This window comes from Podarcis vaucheri, assembly GCF_965113315.1.
Source record: "Podarcis vaucheri genome assembly, chromosome: 1".
In the NCBI taxonomy this organism is placed as follows: domain Eukaryota; kingdom Metazoa; phylum Chordata; class Lepidosauria; order Squamata; family Lacertidae; genus Podarcis; species Podarcis vaucheri.
This window is the reverse complement of record NC_138759.1, coordinates 48,038,636-48,051,783: the sequence shown is the minus strand read 5'-3', so window position 1 is coordinate 48,051,783 and position 13,148 is coordinate 48,038,636. Positions and strand designations below refer to the sequence as shown.

Sequence of the window (13,148 nt, the reverse complement as noted above, 5' to 3'; positions counted from 1 at the left end):
TCAAAATATCATGGTTTTATTGTTTTGTATTTTTTACTGACGTAAGCCACCTTGAGTGACTCCTTTGAGACAGAAGTATGGATATAAATGAAATAAACCAGCCAAATATTCTAAGCTCTATCCAATTTCCCACATATTTTGCTCTTGTGAAATATGTCTAGGCATCTATTGAAGGGATTGTTTTGTGGTTTCTCTCTCTCTCTCTCTCTCTCTCTCTCTCTCTCTCACACACACACACACACACACACACACCACACACACACACACACACACACACTTGTATTGGTTGGCATTCCAGTGTGTATCCTCAGGCAACCATATACATTTTCAGGAGTTCAAAAACAGTGAATAGATTTTTACAAAATGAAGTGAATAGTTGTTTTGAATTAAATATGTCTGCCCTCTGTTTGCACCCAATTGGTTTGAACCCTGTCCCTGGATTTTTGGAAACTGTTTCTCTTACATCCCTTTCCACCCTTTCTTCTTGATTTGCATTATCATTGTTGTTGTCATTTGTAACAACTGATTGTCCCCTGAACGTTTTGTAATAGTGGCATATTGTTTATTTTCTCTAGGTTTTACTTTTTACTGTGTGGATGCTGAAAATGAAGTTCATGAATTTGCCAGGATGCCATGAAGCTATAGTAGGTGCTTCTTTCTTTCCCATTGTACCTCTTATATGCCAGATCCATATGTGTACATGTGAAACCATATGGCTTCATTCCTAGGCTTAAATCAAGACTTTGGCTCTACAAATAGAAAGAGAGGGAGGTGACCTTGACTGGTTTTCCTCTTCCACTGCAGCCTGTTGCATTGCATTCTCTGAAAACATGCTCTGGAGAGTTGGGGAACAGTGTGGGAAATGACACTGAGGACTGCAGGAAGAGAGAGGAATAGTCAAGTGTTGCCTCCCACTCCTTCAGCCCCCAGGATCCTCCTGCTGCTCCAGAAGCCTTCGGGGTGTAATGAAGAAAAGAATGGGCATTCCATTTGTGGAAGGGAATTCTGGCTCCAACCCATAGGATGGGGAAGTGGTTTAGGCCAGCAGGCCAGATCTTTACCTCCTTACTCCTGTGCCCCAACTTCGACAGATGGACAGGATGTCAGTCAACTGATGGTACAGTGACATCTTGGTTGGAAGTCCTGCTCCCTCCCTCCCTCCCTGCCTTGCATGCCCTTTCCCACGTAGCCAGGAGGGTAGGTCCTTGACTGACTCCAGCTACGAAAGCTGAGGCTGCTGAACAGTATTGTGGTCTGGGGGTTGTTTAGGAGGGTTGTTGGCGGGGATTAGTGCTGCTGCTTATATTTTATATTTTTATTTTGGAGTTTAGGATCTATGTGGAAGTTGTTTGATTTTGTTGCATACTTTTTGAAGTTTTGTTTATTGTTTATGTCTAGTTTTGTTATATTTGTAGTTATGTAGTTTTTATACGTTGTAAGCCGCCTTGAACATGGTTTTAACTTTGGAAAAGTGGCATACAAATAAAATGACTGATTGACATCAGGTGGTTTGTTTTCCTTCTCTTACATGGTTTGATATTGAACTGTTTGAGCCAATGTATAGGGCTTTGCAGGCACCACCAATCGGCTGATTGCCAGTGCTTACCAATCCCCATTGTGCTGTTTCAGGCAGCAACCATCATGGTGCTTGTAGGCACAGCTGATAGTTGGCTCTTGCAACTCCCTTCTGTATAATTGCAATGATCACCTATTAGCTGATTGGTACCATTTGCAAAGGTACAGGGTTTCTTAGGCACCTTTACCTGTCCCACACCTGACAATACCTTGTGGACCAAATTAGACCTGTGGGCAAAAGGTTCCTCATCAGTGCCATGGTATATGATTAATTTTATTACTGTGTGTTGTTTTAGTGAGCTGTAGAACATACTAAAATACATATTTTTGTTGGGTTCAATTTAAGTCTGGACATCTAAAATAATATCTGGGTTCATCAGCAAGAAGGTTGATTAATTTCACCTTCTGTGAAATAGCACACTGCTCAGGCAGTTCACTTGAAATGCAAATCTTCTTTTTATTTTTAGCAAACAATTAATCCCTCACAGGGGAATGTGGGTGTAATTGTCAAATCTAGCAAAGGACTGCTATTAAGCCAACTGCAACAGCAGGTGTTGGGTGGAATCTCCTCCAGCCCTTACCAACTATTGTGCTGATTTTTCATTCTTAAGATAGCCAGATGAAGCTCAAACAAAAAGGAAGGTGTTTCATGTATTCTTCCTTTCCTCCCTTATTTATTTTGATTGTTTGGGAGAAGGTTCTCTCTCTACCTTGAGGTTTTGAGTCTTACTGATTTCCTCTTCTGTATTTATGAAAGCAAAATTAGTCTGTGCGGTAAAGTTGGGACAATTGATTTTGAAGAAGGGACTTTAATTAGACATATGAAAATGAATTTTTAGTACAGAGCCTGGGGGCCTGTTGGCTGCATCAGTGCCAGGAAGATACAGTTGCTGGAGTTACCTTCTTTCTCTGTCTGCTTCCCATGCACTTCCTATAGTGTGCTTTGTGTAGGTCAGGTGTTTAACGTGTGTGTATTGTCTAAGAATATACTAGCCATATTTAGAACTGTCAGAATTTCAGTGCATTTATATTCTGGGCCAAAGTATATGGTTCTTTCCAAAGGTGGTAGGATATCCTCCAGAAGACCATAACCTTTAGATCATTTTCGTCCCCCTCTTACACCAGAGGACAGGGCTTAGAGCTTCTCTTGGCCCATGCTTTGGAAAGCCCCAGCTCATTATAGGATAGGATTGAGGATATCTTTCTGTTTCTCTCTTTGCCATGTCCTTCACCTTCCTTCCTTTCTTCCTCTTTCTCTGTGGCTTATAAAACAGAGAAAAACCTGTCTCCTGCCTCTGTTCTTCCAACCTCACCCTCCTGACATGGGTGAGGAGAAAAACAGCCTCAGCATCTCTTCCAGCCTCACCACAGGAGGCTTTGCACTTGTAGACATGTTTCTGCTTGTGCATGAAGAGCACCTGAGTCCTACAACACTGATTCCTCCAACACAGTGCAGCCCCCTCTGCCCCCCAAAGCTTCTCTTGCTCATGGGGATAACAGAACGGGATATGCCATAGTGGGCTGGTGGGGTTGGGGACTTGATGAAAATGACTATTCAGCAGAAACAGCTAGCCAGAAGTCCACTAAAGAATCTTGACTCTTGGACTCTGCTGGTTTTGCAATTTCTGATGACACCTCTGCTGTCCTACTTGCAAAAACATTCAGATGTGCTCTTTCAGCATGTCAATTACATGTCTATATAATGTTGTAGTCCAGAGTGATGCAGCATTTATAGTAATTGTGGCCTAGCATGTTTTTGAACCCATCCTGACTTGTACCTCCTGCTCCCAAAGTTTCCAGAACTAAAATTGCTGCTATAGAAGATATTGTCTATACAAACTTTGTAGCTTCTTCTGTGAATGCAGTGTAGAAACTGCACTTTAAGATAAATTTGATGAGCTCTCCTTGATTTTATAAGAGGTGTTTTATATTTTTCATCTGTTCAGTAGCACGTCAGGTCATTTCCTCCGCTTCTCCAAAATGTTTGGACTATGCTTCCAATTTTGGATAGGCTTTCTTTTCATTCTCTTGGCATTGTATTCCCCAAGCAATGCTCATAGCTTCTGCTGTTGCTTTAATCAGTCTAGCTATCAGTATTACAACACAAGTTCAAACCCTACCTGAAGTTGGGGCAGGGACAAGGTGAAATGCAAAGCAGGTGCTGGTGTTCAATATCTCCTCCTACAAGACCAGAGGGCAGGGTGCCAGCTGAGTTTGCTCTGGAATGGAAAAAGATTATTCAGGAACAGGTGGGTTCTAAACATCATTCTAAGAGATTGTGTTGTCAAAGTTTGAGATGGTACTCAGAGAGTGTTTGAGGTCTTCCCACTTGCAGAGTTTCTTCCAAAGCCACAGCTAATGGAAAAGTTGCTATAATCTCAAGCCAAGTGACAGACACTTGGGAAGTTACTGACATCTATTTTATAGTATGTGTGTTTTTTCTGATTCCTGGAAAAAACATATTAAACTTCAAACTGTTAAACAAAATTGTCAGATTCTGGTCCTTTCACATACAGTATAGACCCTATCACTGATTGACTGATAGACTTTCAACCAGGCTTCTGCATAGTCTGATCAGACCTATTCACAGGAGGTTTCTCCATTTCTGCATCAACAATCAGCACTCTCTAATATTGTGGCTTGCACTATGATCTTTCTACCTTACCCTCTCTGCCTGTCCCAGAAAATTAACCAATATTCTGGTTTAGATAGTAGCTCATCTCCACTAAATGACTATTCACATATATTCTTTTCTAAATTATCTTCTCATCAACATAGCATCATATCAGGAGCTCATACTAGAGGACATTGATCAACTGGGAAAATAGCCAGATGCAACCAGTTTATCCAGCACCCAGGAATTATTATAGGCTCAGTAACCCACAAAATATTTGTCCACAGGTAGTGATCACTGGCTATTCTTGCTTGTCAATTGATTTAGGACAGTCAGGAGTGTCATGATCTTGGGTACTGAGCCTTTTTAATTCAGTAGTCCCATGCACTGAAATTCTTCCATGAATTCTTCTCTACTCTGGAAAATCCCATGTATGGGAGAGACACCATAGTCCTAGGGATTGTCTCTTCTTCTTTTTCTACATATCTGCTTCCTATTCTGAGGTGGGAACACAGCCCACATCAGAACGTGGAACAGGAAATAGCAGGGACATCAGAATGTGGAACAGGAAATAGCAAGAACTCAGACCCAGTTAGCTAGATGGAATTATTTAACTTGAACATGTTTTCAAGTAATGCTTCAAACCATGAACCAGTTTTTGAATTGGCTAATAACAAAGATCCCGAAGAATAACCATATGTCTGCCTCTGATACATGAGCAAAGTTCTCCTTTCTGTTTGGCAGGATGATAGACAACCAGCTCACAAAATGATTTCATTCACATTTGATAAATGGTTATCTGATTCCACTCTATGTTGCTGAATATCTTCCTTGATAATGTGATCATGATAGTTTGCTGTACTATATTGCTGTACTTTCACTGATACAAAGTACAGGCATAATTCTAGTGAAGCAAGTGAAAAAGCAAATGTATGTAAAAAGAAGAAGCTAGGGGCCTAGTCTTCTTCCAGTAGCTTCTCACGTGTATTTAACAACAAAAATAGTTGTTTCTGTACAGATGAAACTTCTCACTTGTCCTGCAAAGCACATATTTTCTATTTTGCATTCTGTATCCCGGTAAAAAGCACGACACAAGAAAACACTCTCAAATATTTAGAGCAATTTCTGCTTTCAGGTACTTTGGTATGAAATATAAAGTCAGTTTCTAAATATTGCCATGGATATTGTTTAGGGCTAAGGATGTCCGCTCTTAAATAAGGGGTGAGTGGGTGGTGTGTATGCGGAGCTTGAGAGCAAAGGGCCCTTACACTCCCCATTACCATCAAATGTCACACCAGGATGCAAATGAAAAGGTAGGCAGCGACCTACACAGGAGCATTCTCGGCATCCTGAAGGACTTGACTGCTGTGAAATAATAGGAGACTGAGTTAGCGATACTGTTTGATTAGCCAGTTGACCGGCTTCCTCACTTGGTACTTTGCAAAATCCACTCAGTTGAATGCTTTTCCTTTTTACATGCAAATGCATGTGCACACAAGTGCTGTCTTTCATTTGCTCTCATTAATTATAAGTTTGGTTAGTCTTTGAGATGCCACGATGCCACAGTTACTCCTCTGGAAATTAATTATAAACGTATCTGTGACAATTTGAAACTACTTTTGAGTGAAATCAACCCATGTTTCTTACTTCTTTGTTACTCTTAGTCTCGCTGCAGATTAAACATATAATTTAGCTTTATTTTAGGAGGGCGTGAGTTATCAGGCAAATATGAATTAGCACAAAATTGTTGTGATTTGCCATCTCTCAGCATCTGCATTCTGAAGTGAAGAAACCAACCTCCACACTGTGGCGAAGTATAGAGTTTACAGATGAGTCACATAGGTTTCGTATATCTCTGCAGTTTTATATTTATCTTTTATACCACTAAAAGCATTAAGTTGATGATAATAGCCATTTCCTTAGTGTGACACTGTGGGGGTGTGGGGGGGTGTGACAGTGACATGGAAGATGCTGAAAGAAGGATCCTTAAAGCATGTTAAATTTCATTTTTAATGCTTTTGGTATGTCACATCAGGAGCTCATGTCCCTAATTAATTAAATCTTCTAGAACTATAGTCACGGAGAGTGTAGCCAATAGACAGGTGAAGTTCTTGTCTCCCACGAAAGATAAATTATGTGTAATAGCGAATAGCACTGTGTAACAGAGAGAGAAAAATGTAATTGGATGAAAATTTGGAGCTGACTTTAATAGATATTGGTCAAGTAAAGCAAAATATATTCAGACCTGCACTGAGATACACAAGGCTTGATTGACACTGGATGGAACCCCATCACTGTGCCATTGAGAGCGTGCTCACTTATGGCTTATGTGTGTGGTATGGAAGCTGTACTACCCGGGACAGGTTGGGGTTGTGCAGAGTTGTTAAGGCAGCAGAGAGCATTGTTGGCTGCCCACTCTCCACCTTAGAGCAGATTTATGCCACAAGGTGCCATAGGAAGGCACTGGACATAGTAAAAGATCCATCGCATCCTGGTCACTGTCTCTTCGAGCTCCTGCCGTCGGGACGGAGATACAGGACGATGAAGACAAGAACGAGCCGTCTTAAGAACAGCTTCTTCCCCAGAGCGATCTCAGCCCTGAATGGGAAGCCTGGACTTTGAAAGTCATCTAATCTTCCTTGCTGTTTTATACTGTATTGTTTTAATTAGTGTTTTTATAGTTGTTTTGATTTTGTGTGGAGTGCCCTACCAGGGTGGATGGAGCAGCCAAGTAATTTCGTTGTCCCCGAGAGGGGGCAATGACAATAAAGATATTATTATTATTATTATTATTATTATTATTATTATTATTATTATTATTGCCAGCTCCAGATGGAAGGGCAACACAGAGGATGCTCAAGTCTCACAGCAATCGTCTTGTATTTGTATTAGTATCACCTGCTAGAGGAGGAGTCTCCTCTAGTCTTTTACCTTTTTTTAGTGCAATAAAGCTGGTCCTATTCTATGGTAGTGATGAGGAACTTCTCGTCAGGTGGCTGAAGGATTCCCATCCAGCCGACTGAGCCTCTGGATCTAGACCAGGAGTGGGACGGGGTGGGGATGCAGTTTGCATTGTGGGTAAAACATCTATTCACTTGATTGGAAAGGCTTCTGTTCACTCTACTGTGAAGCATACCCTGCTGTGTTATGCCCTGCCCCCCATTACACCCCTGTTCTGCCCTCTTTTGGGTCCAAAAGGACCCATGCACTGGCAATCGTGCATCAGTTGGACGTAATAAAATGGTTGCCGCTTGTAGGCTAATGGTTACGGCAGTAAAATAAAGGGGCTGGAATTTTAATTGATAAATTGCCACCTATAACTTTTTAATTGTGAAAATTAAAGTCCCTTGATTTCAGTGGGTTTAACAGGATAGCACCCTATGCTGTGATTTCTTTTTTTTTAAAGTAATAGATTAATGACTTTTTCTTTGTCTCAGCCGAGGGAGGCCTTTTTCCAGTCACAAATAACCAACAGCCAAATAGGCTTACAAAATTCCATCCTAGAACGAGTTAAATTTACTTTTATAGAACTCTTACCCATGTGACATTATTATATAAACTGCAATAAAAAAAAATAGTGTGGAAAGGCTGATTAAAGCTGTTTGATGCAGAGGGACAGGCGTACGCCTACACATGTGCCGTAGGTAATTTGCTTGTGCGGATTTTGAATTTGAATCTAAATCAGATTGTTTATGTGCATGTGTGTGAGAAGTAAAAATAAAAGCAGGCTGGAACAGATGTGAGTATTTTCCTTACTAACCATAATTAACCATAGAGTTGGAAAGGATTTTAAAGGTCATCTACTCCAAAGCCCTGATCAGTGGCCATCTACCCTCTTTAAAAACCTCTAATGAAGGAGTGTCCACCACCTTCTGAAGCGGTCTGTTCCACCGTTGAACAGTTAGTACCATGTGGAATTTCTTCCTAAAGTGTGGTCAAAATGAGAAAAGCTGAATATTCGGGGGCAGGGACCTATCCATTCGCATCCACCCAGCATTGCTTCTAACTGGTTCCTTGTTAAATAAAAGTAATCAAATATCACTGCTAACTAGAATTACCGCCTAACTAGAAATGCCCAAAATAAGATTTGATAATGGATTTAGAACTATCAGTAGATCCCCAACGATGTGCTCCAGGGAGAGCTGACTTCAGGCACCAAGCCCTTTGGCAAAGCAGAGGAGGAACAACCACTGGGAGGAGTGCAAAGAGAAGAAACACCATGGTGCGGGGTTGTGAAGCAGCACCGGCAGACACCTTCATCTGCTCCAGCTGCAACAACACATGTATCTCCCGTATCAGTCTCTACAGCCACAGCAGGCGTTGTAACTCCCCAACAGTTTGACTTCACCCCCAAAGATACACTCCTCCATTGTCTCCCAGGACACCAACCAACCAATGGAATTTCTAAGCAGCACTCTATTGGGTTCCATCCAGTATCCTTGTTTACAGATTCAGCAGGCCTTTAAAAGAATCTGGAGCTTTGACAAACATGCAGCAATGGCTTAGAGACTCCTGAGGGGGCTAAGGCCTGTACAGAATCATCTTGGGTGGTTAAGAGAGAACATAGGGGTCTTGATTGTAGTGCAGTTTGTTGCCTGTCTGAAGTTACGGAGTGTTCCATGCATATGTAGGGGCATCCAAAGTTGTTCTTCTAACTCAGGTTTGGGGAACCTCCAGGCCAGGGGCCAAAGGCTTGAAGGGTCTGGAGTTTAAGCTCCTGCTTAGCTGTGAAGCTCACTGAATAGCCTTGGCCATCACTGTCTCTTCAGCCTACCCTTAGCTCTTTGGAGGAAACATGGGACACAGATGTTATTGCTAGATTTGTATTGTTTTGATTATTATTATTTGCGTTTTGCTGGTTGCTTTGAAGATCATGGATTTTGAGGAAAGGATCCCTGCATTGATTTACAGCATTAACATTCTAATAATAAACTTTGCAGTGTGCAACTTGAGCATCAAGGTCAAACAGCTGGTGTGGCTTGTGACAGCCAGCTAATAAGGTGGAAATGAGTTTACCCCAATGCTTTTTTTATTTTAAGATCCCTAGATCAGTTGAGTTCATTTCAATATAAATTCTAAAAACAAACAGTTAACACAGAAAACAGGCAAAAAATGCAGCCACTCCCTTCCCGGCTCTTTCCTAAGCTGAATAATACCCAGTACATCTAAAGCTCTGGTTCCACCCTACAATGTCACTTAGCTTGTTTTTCTTTGGTTCTCCCTTCTCCCCACTCCACTGTTTAAGAGGTTATTTGCTCCATACCTCCCCTTTGGCCAGGATTCTTAGGGAATTGCTTTCAGGAGTAGATTGCCATCCACCAGTGTCATAGTTTCGGTGCCTGCAGGAACTTAAAAGTTATAAATCTGTAGGCTTGCCATATGTCAGGAAAATTCCTGACATGTCCTGGTTTTGGGGTGTAAAAATGGTGTCGGGAAATTTTGCCGAATCAGGGAAATCGCTATTAAAACAATTTTGAACTATGACAACCCTATGAATATGGCTCAATGTTCAACATGTTTCTTCTTTGACAATCACTGATAAATTGTACTCAAGCTGGAGAGCACAGCTGAAATTAAGAAAAGAGCTAGATTTGTTTTCGCAAATATTTTGTATTTCCAGTCAGCTTTACGTGTGAAACAGCACAGAGCATGCAGAGTTCTCTCTAGAAGTAAGCACCAGACAGCTGGATTTACTCCGAGTAACAGACTTATTAAAAAAACACATTGAATAAACCCCAGATGACTAACTCCCCCCGCCTCTTATTTTTACTTGTTTTTAAATACCAAATATTTACTTTACAGATTATGTTTGGCATGCAGAAATTATACCTTGTCATTGAATTATATTAAACATAAAATACTGTATTTTTTCTTTTTCTTTTTTTCTTCATTTTCTTTTTCTGAGCAATTGTGTTTTTACAGTGAGTTGTAATCAGTTGAAGCCAAGGAAGGAACAGTTATAAGCTCACCAAACTCAGTGGATCTCTCTCTCTCTCTCTCCCCTCCATTTTCTTCAGAGTTCATCTAGACACCCCAGCTATTTAAATACAGTGGTACCTCAGGTTAAGTACTTAATTCGTTCCAGAGGTCCGTTCTTAACCTGAAACTGTTCTTAACCTGAAGCACCACTTTAACTAATGGGGCCTCCTGCTGCCGCCGTGCCGCCGGAGCACAATTTCTGTTCTCATCCTGAAGCAAAGTTCTTAACCCGAGGTACTATTTCTGAGTTAGCGGAGTCTATAACCTGAAGCGTATGTAACCTGAAGCGTATGTAACCTAAGGTACCACTGTACTCAATTTGAAATAAAAACTTTTCTAAAGAAGTTGTGATTCTCCCCCTCCCCTTGATGAGTATAACAGTGAAGGGACCCCTGACCATTAGGTCCATTTGCGGATGACTGGGTTTGCGGCGCTCATCTCGCTTTACGGGCCAAGGGAGCTGGCGTACAGCTTCCGGGTCATGTGGCCAGCATGACTAAGCCGCTTCTGGCAAACCAGAGCAGCGCATGGAAATGCCGTTTACCTTCCTGCCTATTTATCTACTTGCACTTTGATGTGCTTTCGAACTGCTAGGTTGGCAGCAGCTGGGACCGAGCAACAGGAGCTCACCCCATCATGGGGATTCGAACCGCCGACCTTCTGATCGGCAAGCCCTAGGCCCTGTGGTTTAACCCACAGTGCCACCCGCTTCCCTTTGATGAGTATAGCCTCACATCATAATTATTGCCAACTGTAGTAATTCAGATATTTAAATCTATGAAAGGAATGTTCTTTTTAAAAGGTTAGATGATTATGAAGACACTTAATGTGGCCTTTACTGATTGTGAGATGTCAGTCTCCTTGTGGAACAAAAATCTGTCTGCACAGTGGGACTTCTGGTTTCTCTCGGCCCCCCCTTCATCCCCTTTGTGCCACCAAAATATGCTCTAGAGCAGGGGTCGGCAAAGTTTTTGTGGCTTGGGCCGGTCCACGGTCCTGCAGACGCAGCAGTGGGCCAGAGTGTTTGTGCGCGCAAATGCTATTTCTGGCTCTTTTTCCTGCACAAAGGAGGTGTGTGCAGCTTCCCATTGGCTGCAGGAGCTTCCTGCAGCCAATGGGAAGCCGACCAGCATTGCAGAAGGCTGTCCCCGCTCTGCTCCACGCTGGTTTAACACGTCACACAAGAGCCAACCAAGCGGGCAGTGGGGGTCCATGGGCTGGTTAAGCGCTTGTGGCCCATAGGCCTTAGGTTGCCGACCCGTGCTCTAGGGGGTCCATAGACACTCCAGGGCAGTTTTTGGGGATGTTCAGAAGGCATAAAGGGGGACGTAAGGAAGGAGAAGCCCCATTGCACAAGCAAACTCCCATTTGCACTGCATTGCTTCTCACCCTATGTGTTTTTAAAACCTTAATTATAGATTTTAAAATAGCAACTGGTTTATGAAAGACGTCTTAAACATGGATTGTTTGGAATGGCTTGTTTAATTAACAGTCTAGCCATTGTGTTGCCTTAGCAGATAAAGCATGGTGATTGTTAACTTAGACATATAAGCTCTATTATTCTTTTAATAATGGATAATAGGAAACTGCAAGGCAAGCGTGTGAATATTGCAGCAAACCTGTGGCGCATTTTATTGCAGTTTTAAACACGAATATTTTGCCTACATAAGGGAGGCCTGCAACAAAACGTTGCAGCCTAGGGTGCTTCCGTTAACTGTTCCTTTTTGACAGCCATGCCCTCTTTCAGATACTGCATTCCATGAAATGCCTTTAAATTTGCTGGTTGTTGGAGGCAGGCTATGTTCTGGCTAGAGGTTTAATTACTGTGGTAGCAAGCACTTGTTACTTTTGAGAAGAGGCTGCAGGAAGTGGTGGTTTCCCTAGAACTGTCAGAAGCCTTGATTTGTACACGATGCTTCTCTGTCAACGTGGTGCTGGTTCAGCAGCATCCTTACATGCATAGACTTGGCAAGTATTTGAAGGCCACATTTTGTGTAATTGGTTGAGTCTCTGAATAGGATTCTCTTCTTTGTGTTAAAGGGTGTATACAACAGTGCAGGATTTTATGCTGACATTCTCTTGCCTTTGTCTACTCCCTGCCAGGGTGCATTTGTGGAGGTGGCTTTTGTTGTTGTTCCTGTTAAAGATGCTTTAAAAGACAAGCTATCTCTTTGTAATCAGTCCATACCCAATGTAGGAAGTGCCTTTTGTTTCAGTAACCTTATAAAATTAGAATTTAAAAGGTGCTTTATTTTGACAAAAGACAAAACATTTGTATTTTAATATGCAAGATGAGTGTACAAAAATTTCATTCGTGTATTGAATCACTAGTTTGGGGCAGGGAGGGTTTGAATATTTGTATTTTCTGTTTTGTGAACCTTCAGGTAAAAATATTGCTTCAGAATGCTTCAAAATGTTATCATTTTGCTTTTTGCGCTTTTTTGGGCAGCTTTCATAATCGAGGGCTTTGGGCCAGAAAACGCTTCTGTGGAACCTCTGATTTTTCACTCCAGTTATGGTCCCAGAACTGCATTCCATGCTGTTCCAGAAGGTTCCTTGACCTTCAGAAGCCATTTTTCAGAAGGTTCAAGGGGCTGTGCTAGAAAGGAAGTTGAAAACTCAGTTGCACATGCAAAACTCCATTTGTATTTTTATAGCCGCTCTTGGGGAAAATGCTGCGATAAATTGTTCTGAGCAATACTTTTTCTCACACCAGAGTACCACATGGCTGTCTGGAGTCCCACTGGTGCTAAGCAAATGTGTTATGCACATTGATGACTTGGATAATTTGTGAACCATCACACCAGATACAGCCCACTAACCATGTATTGTGGGCTACTAAGGTCTTACAAAACTACTTTCGTTTGCTTAGAATAGCAGAAACAGGGGAGCAGCAATAAATGGTTGGCAGGCTGTATCCAGCCTGGCAGTTATCAGGGGGCTGCTCTATGGCTCCAGCTTAAAACTTCTCTGTGACGAT

General features: G+C 41.9%; 1 protein-coding gene across 8 annotated transcripts in view; it reads left to right on the top strand.

The window, feature by feature from the left end:
* Positions 1-13,148, top strand: part of SIPA1L1 (signal induced proliferation associated 1 like 1) — a 157,357-nt gene that overhangs the window by 87,678 nt on the left and 56,531 nt on the right. For 7 of the 8 annotated variants that reach the window (XM_082223348.1, XM_082223347.1, XM_082223345.1 and 4 more), the window contains one exon: positions 576-644. The exons of the other annotated variant lie outside the window; for it this stretch is intronic. The gene's annotated coding sequence lies outside the window, so the exon portion shown is untranslated. The remainder of the gene's footprint in view (positions 1-575; positions 645-13,148) is intronic. 8 annotated transcript variants of the gene reach the window in all.